Below are 12,087 nucleotides of genomic sequence, written 5' to 3'. Positions count from 1 at the left end.
TCATTGAGTGGGCCTGGCTAGCCTCTAGACTACTACGCCTCCTCGTTCAGATGGAGTCTTCTGCCCGGCACTCTGGCGCCACGTGAGCCAATTTTTCACCTTATAGTCGATCATCGCCTCCGCCAAAGTTAAGCAGTGCTAAGATTGCTAGCTAAACCGGTAGCTGGTTGCGAGATTCTTGTCTCAATATACCGGCGCGAAAGAAACAAGACGCAGGGAAGAACAAAGCCTGAATGCAAATGAAATTTGCGTCACCAAATGTTACACGAGTTAAAACATAAAATGTAGGTTATTCTTACCGCGCGTGCGTGCAACTCGTCGTCTAAGTTATTTCATTTATGTGTTACCAACAGAAGGCGTGCGAATTGAGTTATCACCGTCTTTCTCGAAGCAAAATGTCTGAAATATCAATCTGGTATTATAGGTTCATGATTTAAGCCTACGCAAATGCCCGTGGCTGTCAAAAAGCGGGCTCCACTGGCATCGTCAACAGTGGTCAGCAAGATGTCATGAGCCTGTTGTTTCTCATTACATGATCGCGGAATTTTCTCAATCTATTGTTTACGCACCTTCCGCTCTCGCCAATGTAGCATCTGTCACACGGGTGTGCAATCTTCTCAACCACTTCTGTGCTACGCGGAACGAAAAGTGCTTGGCATGCTTCTCAGTACTGGAAGGTTCCTTGGTCGCGCCACTGAGACCTGGCCCATGCACCGCAATTTGTAAAAAGCCAAAAATAAGACTCGGACGCTACACTTCCCGGCAATTTAACCGATCGGACAGGTTGCGCTCTTACAGCCCACCACCAATCTTGCTTCTATACGGTCCTGGCAGCTTCGTTGTGCCTTGCCTCTTGACTTTACCTCTTTCATGAGGCTTTCCAAAACTTCCGCTAGGATTTTCTCGAAAAACTCCATTTATAAGGAGCTCAACTCGGCCTCCTACTCTGTGGGTCACCTGGTGTTTGTAATATTTGCTAACAGGTGCAGGCAAGCAGTTTACAGCAGTGTCTCTGTTCTATATCTTAGAGTGGACCGAATTATACCGAAGAATTTCTTTCAGTCTATGGCTGGTACAGCCAACAGATGTCTTTCTTTTTAAAGAACTGGCTGACTAAAAAGCCTGAATATACTGCCTTTAAATTGATTACATAATTTTAAAACTACATTGCATACTGATAATAGCGTAACCACTAACTGCCCTTTGAGTTTATCAAATCTTCTTACATTCCAGAAGCAATACACGCAGCGCACTACAAGGAAATTTTCTCTTGCCAAAAATGCATAATTTATATGGAAGGAGAAGGTTAAACAGCACTGGAGAACTCCTATGGAACAGCTTACCATCGGAAGTAAAACAACCAAATTTTTTTCAATATCAGTGAAATCCCATTATCACTCACTCCTATTATCTGCATAGGGTTTTCGTCTCGCTGGTGTACATATCTGTTTTTCTTTTACTTGCAGTGTATAGTTGCTACATACAAGTTCCTTTCTGTAGGTTTCTCGTAGCTATTACACGTGCCCTACGTTGTGTTTATAAATGAATATATCTGTATATAGGATTTATTTATACTTTGTCGTATTGCCGTTATAACTGTGAATAATAACTAGCATGGATCAAAACTAGCCTTGAGCTAGGGACTCAGGTGTCCTGTACAATATTTCCTGTGTACTTTTCTATTTCGAATAAACTTCAACTTCAACGGCTTAGCTCTGGCACAGCACGAACTATAATTCCCAAGCACCGGTAATCCTAGATATCGTTAACCACAGCGTTCTCGCTTTTCAGGAGTTCCGTTAGCCCGCGCGTTTCCCGCGGCCCGGGCATCCGAGTCAAAGCGGCGTTTCCAGCGAAGCTGAGTCACCAACGTGAGGTATATTACCGTGCAACAGAACGTGAAATCACCGGCACTTTCAGCCTTTTCCAGCCAGTCCAGTAAATGATTCTACGCTCTCAGAATTCGCTTTCTCTTACCGCATGAAACGTTTATATTTATATGCGCGAAACGCATGACATCGCGAGTGTATGAAGAGGCTTCATACAGACAGAGGTGAAATGCAGGTTTGTAGGCTATTAGTGCTTTCGCAATAAGAGTGGATCCGCACCTTTTATTAAGAGATTGTTCGTGACTTTGTTGCTTTTGGCGATCTAATTGCCTGGTAAGTAGTTATTTAAGTTATTTTTTGTATACTAAGTGCCTGGAAAGATGCACTTACCACCAAATAAGCAAAGACGGCATCGAACGAGCGCGCATAACCAGCGGCACATAACCGATGTCGCAAGCTGGACTGAAGGTGCTTCTCTGAAGAGCGCCACACACACGCAGTGCTGCACACCCAGTAACTGAAGTTGCTGTAAGAGAGAGTTCATTCAAGGGTGCATACCCAGTGACGCATAGCCACTGACCCAAGTTGGCGCCAAAGAGTTTTATTAAAGAGTTGCACGTGCACCTTGGCACATACCCACTGACCGGAGTTGGAGTAAAAGAGACGCATTCAAGAACTGTGCATACGCAGTGGCTTATACCCAGTAACCCAGTTTGGTATGACGGAGATTCGTTGAAGAGCCCCACATCATTCGTATTACATACCCATCGACCTTAGATGGCGGAAAAGGGGCTCATTGAAGAACGACGCATACCGAGCGATCCAAGATGACGTCAGAGTTCTATTGAAGAATGGCCCATACACATGGGCACACTGCCAGTGAGCAAATCTTGGATAAATGCCGCCGCACAAAGGGTGGCGTGCACCCAGTGACCCAAGTTGGAGTCAAGGATATTCGTTGAATACCAAATGCCAATTGTTAGGCGCCCAGTGACGCAAGCTGGCCCGGCGGATGGTTTCTAACCTTCTCTAAGCACAGCAACCCAAAGCTGTAGCCATTTGACCATGGGCAACCCACTTACCCAAGTTGGCGGTGAAGAGGTTAGGCATGCACGTACGTAATATAGACACACCGCAAACTGCGGAATGTACCCAGAGAATGGCCGCGTGCTTTGAGGAACTGCTGCCATTCATGCTCCGCCATGTCGTTCATCAACCTCAGACCCAATGCAGAAGGTTCGAATAATTTAAAACGCGATTCACAGCAATACAATTGTACAGAGTGGCATTACAATAAAAGATTACAGGACAATCATCCGGGCACTTAAAGTCTTGCTCGCTTCAACCGTGGGCTTCGATGCACACTTCTGTGCGTTTTCCTTTTTTTTTTTTCGACGAGAGAGTCGTTATTGGGAATGATGATGGTGCAATAAGAAAACAAAAGAACAGACTGGTCGGCTAGTTGGTACTGCATACCTTGAGGCAAAACGCGAAAAGACACGAAGGCTCCAGAAAGCAACAAATACACAGCGCTGTGTCTTCGTTGCCTTCTGGTATCGTGTTTTTTACGCTTTGCCTCAAGAAAACGAAAGCTTTCAATTTCTACAAAATTGCCGACTGATGCAACGGCCGCGTTGTCCAATGTAACGTGACAATTGACAATAAGCATTCTAAAAGCATCAGGGCAGAGAATGTCTTCTTGAAGAATAGAATAAAAGAAGTCGACAACATCAACGAAAAAAGCAAGTGACGATTCCCTTGCAGCATTGCCTTATCCCGAAAAACTATATCTTAATATGAATTATTTTGAGCCAGTCCTCTACCTTGGTCGTGCTGGAAGGCACTCCGATACCTAGATACCCCATCTTGCCATGACCCTTCTTTAGTATAATTGCAACGAGTAGCATCCCCTCATTGACTGTGTTGTGAAAAATACGATCAAACATTCCTTGCATCTCTAACAAGCTTGCGAAGGTCGCTCAAGTTCGACCAATTACATAAACTAGTTATGATTCCCTAAATTTAGGCATTCACATATTGACCTCAACAATATTGCTTTCCACCGGCTCTCGACACTTATTTTGCTACAGTGCTTTTAGGCATATACCGCAAGGGCGTCTGCGTCCGCAGGTGATTGGTGTGTGGCGATAACGACCACAGAACATGGGAGTCGGACCATTTTGCGTCTAACCATGCATGGCTTAGCCATGTCCTGGTAAACAGATATCCTGGGGTTTCAACTTATGCCGGACGTCTGGAGCTTTAAAGCCTCTCGATGGAGGCAACACACCCCGTTGGCACCGGTCTCACGCAAACAGCCCCCCGCACTGACAGATCTGGCGGAACTTCGTAGTCACCTTTTAGAACGCAGCTCTTAGGCGCCCTTTCCTGAGGAGAGCGTCGGCACTGTCCGACGGTGTGGCCTAACCGAGCGAGCGAGCGCGGCGAAGAACGATAATGAAGGCGCCGTGGGAGACGAAAAAATGCGATAGCGCATGAAGAAGGTGCATTGGGACCGTTGGGCTGAAAGGGGAGGGAAGACAGCCTGCGCATGCGCAGAGATGCCGACGGCCTAGGCATCCGCAGTCGCGTGGGCAATCTCACCTAGGCTTCCGAGAGGGGCTGCAGGGGGGCGTGAAGTGGGGAAGGCTACGCTCGTCTACGGCGTCATCCGCTGAAGTCAGTCCGCGGTAGTGGCGTGTGCGAAGGGGACCGCTGCTCCTGCAAGGGGCGATGGCGAGGGGCTACGAGTAAAGCCTGATGACATTCTCTAGGATGTTGTTACTGTTGCCATTGCTGGCACGACTTCCTCGCGACGAAAGACCGCTCTCGTCGTTGGTGGAACGAAATCATGAGAAGAAACGCGTATTGCCACGCAAGACGGGCTGCGTGGTGACGCTGACTATCACATGGCACAAGAGTTGCGCGTGTTGTCTGCATGCGGAGGTCTCTCTGCGGCTGCTGCTGCGAATCACACCCCCGCGTGACTCACGCGCTGCCTTTCGCGATCTGCCAATTAGCGAGGCAGACGCACCATACTTCGCTCCGTTTGAAACATGCCGCACTAGACACAGCGTCAGCACCAGCCATTATATCGCTAAATGAAAACGTGTATATAGCTGCGCTCGAATTTGGCCTTAGGGAGTATTGTAATCGTCGGTGAATATTTTTTCTGTACTTCACCGCCACCTTCGTCTTTTTCACCAATTTTGAACCTTTCCTCTTGTTCACTTACCTTTACTTCCGCATTTCCAGACAGCAAAGGTTAACCGTGTATCTAGGTTATATTATTAATAGGCTATAGTAGTAGCGTACAGATGGCGTTTAAACGACCTCGCGTCACCTCGGTGGGTTCTATAGCGGGTGGTACACGTTATTGCCGAAATAATACTCACAACGCTTGTTGCTTACCAGCGCTTTCTGATCGCTCCTATAAAAGAGGGCAAACCGAAGAAATCACGTTTTATTGAATACCTAATGCAAAACTATTCCCACTGTCATTCGCTCAATTGCGAGAAACCTGAAAGAACAGAAAATGATCTAACCTTTTCTCGCTTCAAAATTTCCGAGTAAAAGTACAGCGTGGTCCTGGTTATAAACCATCGAAGATAGCAAGCAGTGGCCTCCTATTGGAACTCCGCGATGAAAAGTAGCACGAAAAGCTGCACAGTCCCGTTTGATTTAGAGATCTCGTCTCAGTGGCCAAGCACTGCACCTAAACGCCTTCCGTGGTGTCGTGTCAGACAATGACTTGTTGGAACTAACCAAGGATGCTATTTTGGAGGGCTGGAAAGGGCAAAATGTGACCAACCTAAGATACATTGAGATGAGACGCCATGGCAAAGACAATCAAACGGAGCACCCAATTATTAACTTCTATCGGCTAAGATGTTCTGCACGATATCGACGCAGAGCGAATCAAGATCTGTGTGAGGCCGTAGTTCGAATAACTGTGGTGGCCGATTCACGTGTGCTAGATGTAGTACCTACGAACAGTCCTCCGATACATGTGAGGATAATTCATAAAACGGGAACTGTGGTGTTGATTGTGCTGCATGCGTGCATAATAGAAGAGAGAAAAACAGATTGTAACATTCAAAGTAAAAGGGAATACACCGTATAAAGAGGCTCGAAGGCGGTTGGTGGCCCTAATTTCCGAATAGCACCTTTGTCGAAGTGGCGAGTCATGGGCCTTCACACTAAAACAACCTATCGTGGCAGTGTGGCCCACACGCAGCAAGCCTTCCGCAACGCGACCCGGTGAATTATAATACCGAATGTCTCTTGGAGCAGTTGCTGTACGTGCACTGTTGTTCAATAGCCTAGTCAATATGAGCTCTATATAGGTTCGTCGTGTTTATTGACATTGTAAATAGGAATTTCAACGCTGGATTCATAAACTTTCTTTAGTGACGCCTTTCGTAACTAGAAGGTCATTAGAAGCTCGTTTTTTATAGCTAATGACTAAGGGGAACCCATTAGAAATTTTTGATCGAATTGAGTATGTTAGGAAGTAAGTTTATTTGTGAGAACTCTAGCATTTGACGTAAATGAGGTACTTTGTAGATATCTTTCGCGAAATCCAAAAAGAGGCCTCTGTTACACACGATGTTACAATCGAATATCCTGGGTGAAGATGGCCAGTTTAGTTTCGAAAGATAGGCCTTTGCGAAAATCATGTTGCGATGAATGGGATAAACAGTTTCCCACGAGAAATTATCTGAAAATAAATGAGCCGCTCTATGATTTGAGATGGGATACTCGTTAAAGGAACAGTAAAGGCAATAATTATCGGCGTGGACTGTTTAAATACCATTGCAGAAACCTCGGCATGGTTGTATCGTGGAAAAAAAAATACAGATTACGAGAAAATCGCATCTAAAGTGTCCGAATACCTCTATCGCAATTAGGATCTCCCGCCACCCAACCGGGGAGCGCTGACGTTGCAGACGCCATCACCGCCCTTTAATGCTGCCGGTGAGCAAAACTATGCCCGACACACGGCACTACAGTTTTTTGTGCAAAATGAAAACACGCGGCCAAGACTCACCGCTCACCGCTGGAGCTGTTTCTGTTCAAGTGGCGTGGACGGTTCGGGCATCCCACCACATCACATTTAAGTTGAATTCTCTTCTACTTGCAGTTTGTGCGAGTTTCGCGGTGCAGCAAAACTAGCGCAGCACTACGCGACAACGAAATTCCTTCAACACGATAGCGCGGGCGCCACAGACTCGCGGGGAAACGAAACCTTTGGACCACCCGCGTCATTGTCAATGGTAATGTCAATGAGTTCTTTCTTCTAACAATGAAATAGAACTGGACAAGTAGCATTTTCTTTCGTCTTACAGTGGTTTTTTATAGCGAGTGGTTGAGTACTAATGACAGAATTCAAATGAGGAGTGCCTTCGTCATCGGGCTATCACTTGAATGTCCGGGGGGAGTTTCTAATTGTGTACTGCATTTACCTCCCTTTCTCGATCACTAAGGCTCTGTTCGCAGTAAATGACGTCTTAATGATTATCCAGTACTAATCTGTCACTTTAGCTTGACTTAATATTTGCTTTTGGTGTCTTTAATGAAATGAGTCGGTAATTCAACGGGATTTGCTTCACCCGATTTGTAGACGGGAGCGGCTTTCCCCATTTTCCAGTCAACCGTGATATTAAATGCGAAGAGTGACTGGGGGGACTCTAAGGTTGAAATGTGCTGCAGATGTATCTGTCGTGTTCTTAAAAGTCTAGAATTGTTTTCATTTACGCCGTCTAATTATGAGAGCTTTATGCTATTTAATACAAGTGATATGCCATTGGCTGTAAATATGGTATCAGGCATGATGGATGATACCTTACTCGTATCGTAGAGAACTAGTAGCGGTGATTTCTCAGTGAACACAGACAGAAACGCAGAAATAAATATAATGGCGCACTCAGTGTCCGGGACTACTTCGCGTGCCTCGTTAGTTAGTTTAGGAAAGCGCGCCAGCTGTGGGTCTGTTGCCCGCCAACATTTTCTTCGTTGTCTTTAGCAAATGTGGTAAGTGATCGTTAACAACTTATTTTTAGGGCTGCGTACCACGGACAAATAGAGAACTTCAGCAGAGCAGTATTTTTCGTATGCGCACGAAGTGCTGCGCATCTTGGCTGTAGGATAAGGGCGTTCCTTTTTTTTCTGGACTCTTGAGAACCTTAAAGATGCATGGCTTTTGCGCATTAGAGCAGAATGTTACATTTGAGACGCATGCTTCTGTTAGTTTAAGTTACCGCATAAAGATTCACCAGTTTTCATGGACAGTATAATCATTGAAAGCTGAGATAAATCTAGAAAAGGAGGTGCCCAGCTAGCTATTAATGCTGTCGCCGTCACTCCTCTCCTAAAATTGAATATGTTTCTCTTGTTAGTCGTATTACAGAGTTAAAGTTGGAAAAAAAACATCACCCATTGGACTCTGTGAAGGTGGATTACCAGCGAAGCTGTTTAGCACACGATACTGTGGTGACATAGAATTTTTATCGAAGGTACGATCTCATTTACTGTTATTTTTATATAGATTTGCGCCCACGATGCGACGGCCGCCCCGAGGAGCCACAAGCAACCAGGCGCCCGTGACGTTTCGGTGGGACTGCCGCCACGGAAGAGCGGAACGAAAGGGAAGTAGACACGGAGCGCTTGGAAAGCCGACAAAACCGGGTGGTGCGAACGTAGACATGGCCAACGCTGGTTAAAGTATACTGTGTGTTCTTATCAGCTTATTATCTTATACGCGTTCTATTTGGACCCATTGAATGTAATTTATTTTGGCAAGTTGGCAGAGTGCTTGCAGCCTGTTTCACTTCCGCCGCGGGCCGGGCCGGTATTGCACTGCTCCCAGCCCAGGTTTTTACACACGCTGAAGAAGTAACTTTAGCAGAGAATGGCAGTGCGGTAGAGTCCGGCAGTTTTTATTGTGGTGGCCTCAGGTGGCGGCTTGAAGTCCTTGGACTCGGGCGTCATCTTCCGCTTGCCGGAAGGCATAGAGCTGGTCTGCCACTTCTGAACTTTTGAGAGCCGCCTCCCAGCGGCAGCGACGCCAATGGAGAAGGTCCCCGGTGGCTCACGCAGCCCGGGCGACGTTAGGAAGAAGCAAGGTCGAGGCTTCCTGTACTTTGGCGACGGCCGCGATTATGGACGCGTTGTGAACGCAGGTGGATTAAGTACCGATGTTGGCCGCACATTCCCACAGCATCCGTCGCAGCGTTGCTCTCTGTCCGCAAGCTTTACACGCATCAGTTGGATATAAACACGGGTAGCGGTGATGTAAGATGGCGGAGCTAGGGCAGGTGTGTGTCTGGAGCAAGCGTCAGGTTACGGCCTCGTTCCTGTTTACGTACGGTGGCGGGAATGTGCGTTTTTCGAGTCTGTAGCGCTGGGTGAGCTCTCTGAACGTGGTTGGGCGATCGCCCCGCGTTCACTGCGTTTCTTGTTGCTGCATTTCTGTCGTAGTGTCCCGATCCGGGTAGTTGAAGAAGTATGGGAGAGGCCTTTGCCCTGCCGTAGGAGTAACCATGATGATGATGATGATGATGATGTCCCGATCCGGCAGATCAGATGCCCCGCTCTCGGGGGCGGAGGCGTCGACCACATAATCTGTGGCGGCCCGGCGTGTGAGACCTCGAGCCGTGGTGTGGGCCGCCTCGTTGCCCGCGAGCGGGACATCTGTGTGTGCCGGGGTCCAGAGGAGCAAGCCCGTATAATTTGGGGGTCGCGAGGTGCGACGACGAGTCGCCGTCGTCACCAACTTGGAGTACGCGGGCCGCTTCCCGCGAGAGGCGACCGCCCGCGACGCCGCGGATTGCCGCCTGCGAGTCTCTGATCACGATCACAGCATTCGGCACCGCGGCCAGAGCTAGGGCTATTGCGGCTCCTTCGACCGCCTCCATGGTCACCGTGGCGCTCGCCGAGGCACTTGCCCGTGCGCTCTACAAGCGCGATCGCGCGTGGGCTTCTCCGTTCTCCATACCATGCGGCGTCTACGTACATCCCCTCGTTGCTGTTGTCAAACTTCTTTTGAAAGTCGCTTGCTCGTTTGTTGCGTCATCCGCCGTGGTGCGTCGGGCGCATCTTCTTGGGAAGCGGCGGGATGATCAGGCGGTCGCGGACCGAGGCCGGGTCCGCCGTCTTCTCTCCATGCTGAGTGCGGTACGTGATGCCGGGCTACTCGAAGATGCATCGACCTGTCTTTGATTTCGATAATCGTTCATATGGCGCAAACTCGTGCACCTCGATTAACTCGTCAAGTGAGTTGTGAACCCGAGCTCTAGAAACTTGTCGGTGCTCGCGTTGAGTGGAACGCCGACCGCCCTTTTGAAAGCCTTTCGTATCATGCATTCGGCCTTGTTTTTCTTTTTGGACCGTATTCACTTCAGGTAGGGAGCAACATACGTTATGCGCCTTATCGCGTACGCCTGCACGAGACGGATCGCGCAGTGTTCGTGCATACATTTTCGTCTATTCGTAATGCGACGCAAGAGTCGGATCGTGTCATCTACCGAACGATGCAGTCATCTCGCCGTCTTTCCGTTATGGCCATTTGCCTGCAGGTGTCACCCCAGAATTCTAACTTTGTCTACGTGCGGTACGGGGGTACCATCTGCCATTATAATGCGTATTTTGTAGTATTCCCCTTCCTCGTCACGCAGGGTCTTACGACCTCTCCTTGTGGGTTTGTAGATTAAGAGTTCGGACTTGGTAGCCGGCACTCGAGGACCGTTCCTCTCAAGTAATCCTGGACCGCATCTAATCCTGCCTATATTGTTCGCTCGACGTGACCATCACATCCTGCGCCGGTAATCCAGAGGGTGACGTCATCCGCGTAGAGACTGTGATGCAATCTTTCTACTTCTGTTAATTTCTTGTGTAGACCAAGTAGCACTAAATTAAAGAGTAATGGTGATATCACGGATCCTTGCGGCGTGCCGGACGGGCCCGTCTCAAATTCCGGCGATTCCTTGTCGCCGACGACGACGCATGCGCGCCAGCCCACGAGGAAATCTTTAACGTAATGATACGTTGTTTGGCCTTGTCCTAACGTTCTAACTTTTTTAAGATCGCTTCGTGTTTAATCTTCTCACAGCCCTTTTTAATATCTAGGCCAAGAATTGCCTTAGTGGATCTAGTAGTGTCGTCTACGATCTGGTGTTTAAGCTCAAGCAATACATCCTGTGCGGAGAGATTGCGGCGGAATCCTAGCATGGTGTACGGGAACGCGTCACGGTCTTCGAGAAAGTCGGTCACGCGGGTGAGAACTGCGCTTTCCATGACTTTGCCGACGCAAGACGTAAGCGAAATTGGTCATAGACTATCGAGCGTAAATTGCTTGCCTGGTTTAAGAATCATGATAACGCGGACTCGTTTCCACGCTTCAGGAAGGAAGCCCCCTCACCAGCACTCGCTGACGTAAGTTGCGAGTCGGGAAATTGACTCGTCGTCTAGGTTACGGAGAGCCTTGTAGGTAACCCTGTCCGGGCCGGGCGCCGATCGGGTGTTTAGTTCGAACAGGGCTATCCGAATTTCTGCTTCCGTAAATTCCGTATCCAGTTTCTCGTTTGCGACGCCGTCATTTTCGGCGTGCTGGTTGCTTTCGGCCTTCTTAATGTAACGGTCACGTATTGCGTCGAGGTAGTTATCGCCTTTATAATCTCTTGCTATTCTACGAGTCTTGTGGCCTTGAGTCTCCTCCAGATCTAATAGGTGTCCAAAGAGGCGCCAAGCGCCCGCCCCAGTCATCTGCCTCTGGAGGCCGTTGCACGTGTCTTCCCACTGTGCCCTGCATACCTTGAGTGCGTGTTCTTCGATGTCTCTGTCTCATTGTGATATTCGTTTCCGCAACACCTTATTATTCCTTTGGCATTTCCATCTCCTTAGGAGTACTCGCTTTGCTTCCCACATGTGTAGGAGCCTGCTGTCAATTATTTCGAGGTTCGCCTCGGGCGGGACGTCGCTCGTTGCCGCGTCTACGTCCCTTCCGAGCGTCTCGGTCATCTCATCCATGTCCGTAATCGGCTTGTCGCCTCGCCCCGCTTCTTTTCATTTCTTGCGGAACGTGTACCACTTCACAAATTTGAGTCTACGGGTTGTGCCTTCAGGGTTGGTCCCACGACCGCTTTGGCCTAAGCCTATCGGGATCTCGATCAGCGAGTGGTCACTCCCCAAATCTTCCTGCGTATTCTGCCAGTGCGCTGTGGTTACATTCGAGACGAATGCGAGGTCTGGTAGCGTGCCG

At 48.5% G+C, this 12,087-nt stretch overlaps 1 pseudogene; it reads left to right on the top strand.

Annotated features, from left to right (window-relative positions):
• Positions 1-8,539: 8,539 nt before the first annotated feature.
• On the top strand, positions 8,540-8,713 carry LOC126535438 (U2 spliceosomal RNA; annotated as a pseudogene).
• Positions 8,714-12,087: the final 3,374 nt, after the last annotated feature.

Source organism: Dermacentor andersoni, chromosome 3 (genome assembly GCF_023375885.2).
Source record: "Dermacentor andersoni chromosome 3, qqDerAnde1_hic_scaffold, whole genome shotgun sequence".
Taxonomy (NCBI): Eukaryota; Metazoa; Arthropoda; class Arachnida; order Ixodida; family Ixodidae; genus Dermacentor; species Dermacentor andersoni.
Note: the sequence above shows the minus strand (reverse complement) of the source record. Positions and strands in the feature narration are given on the sequence as shown.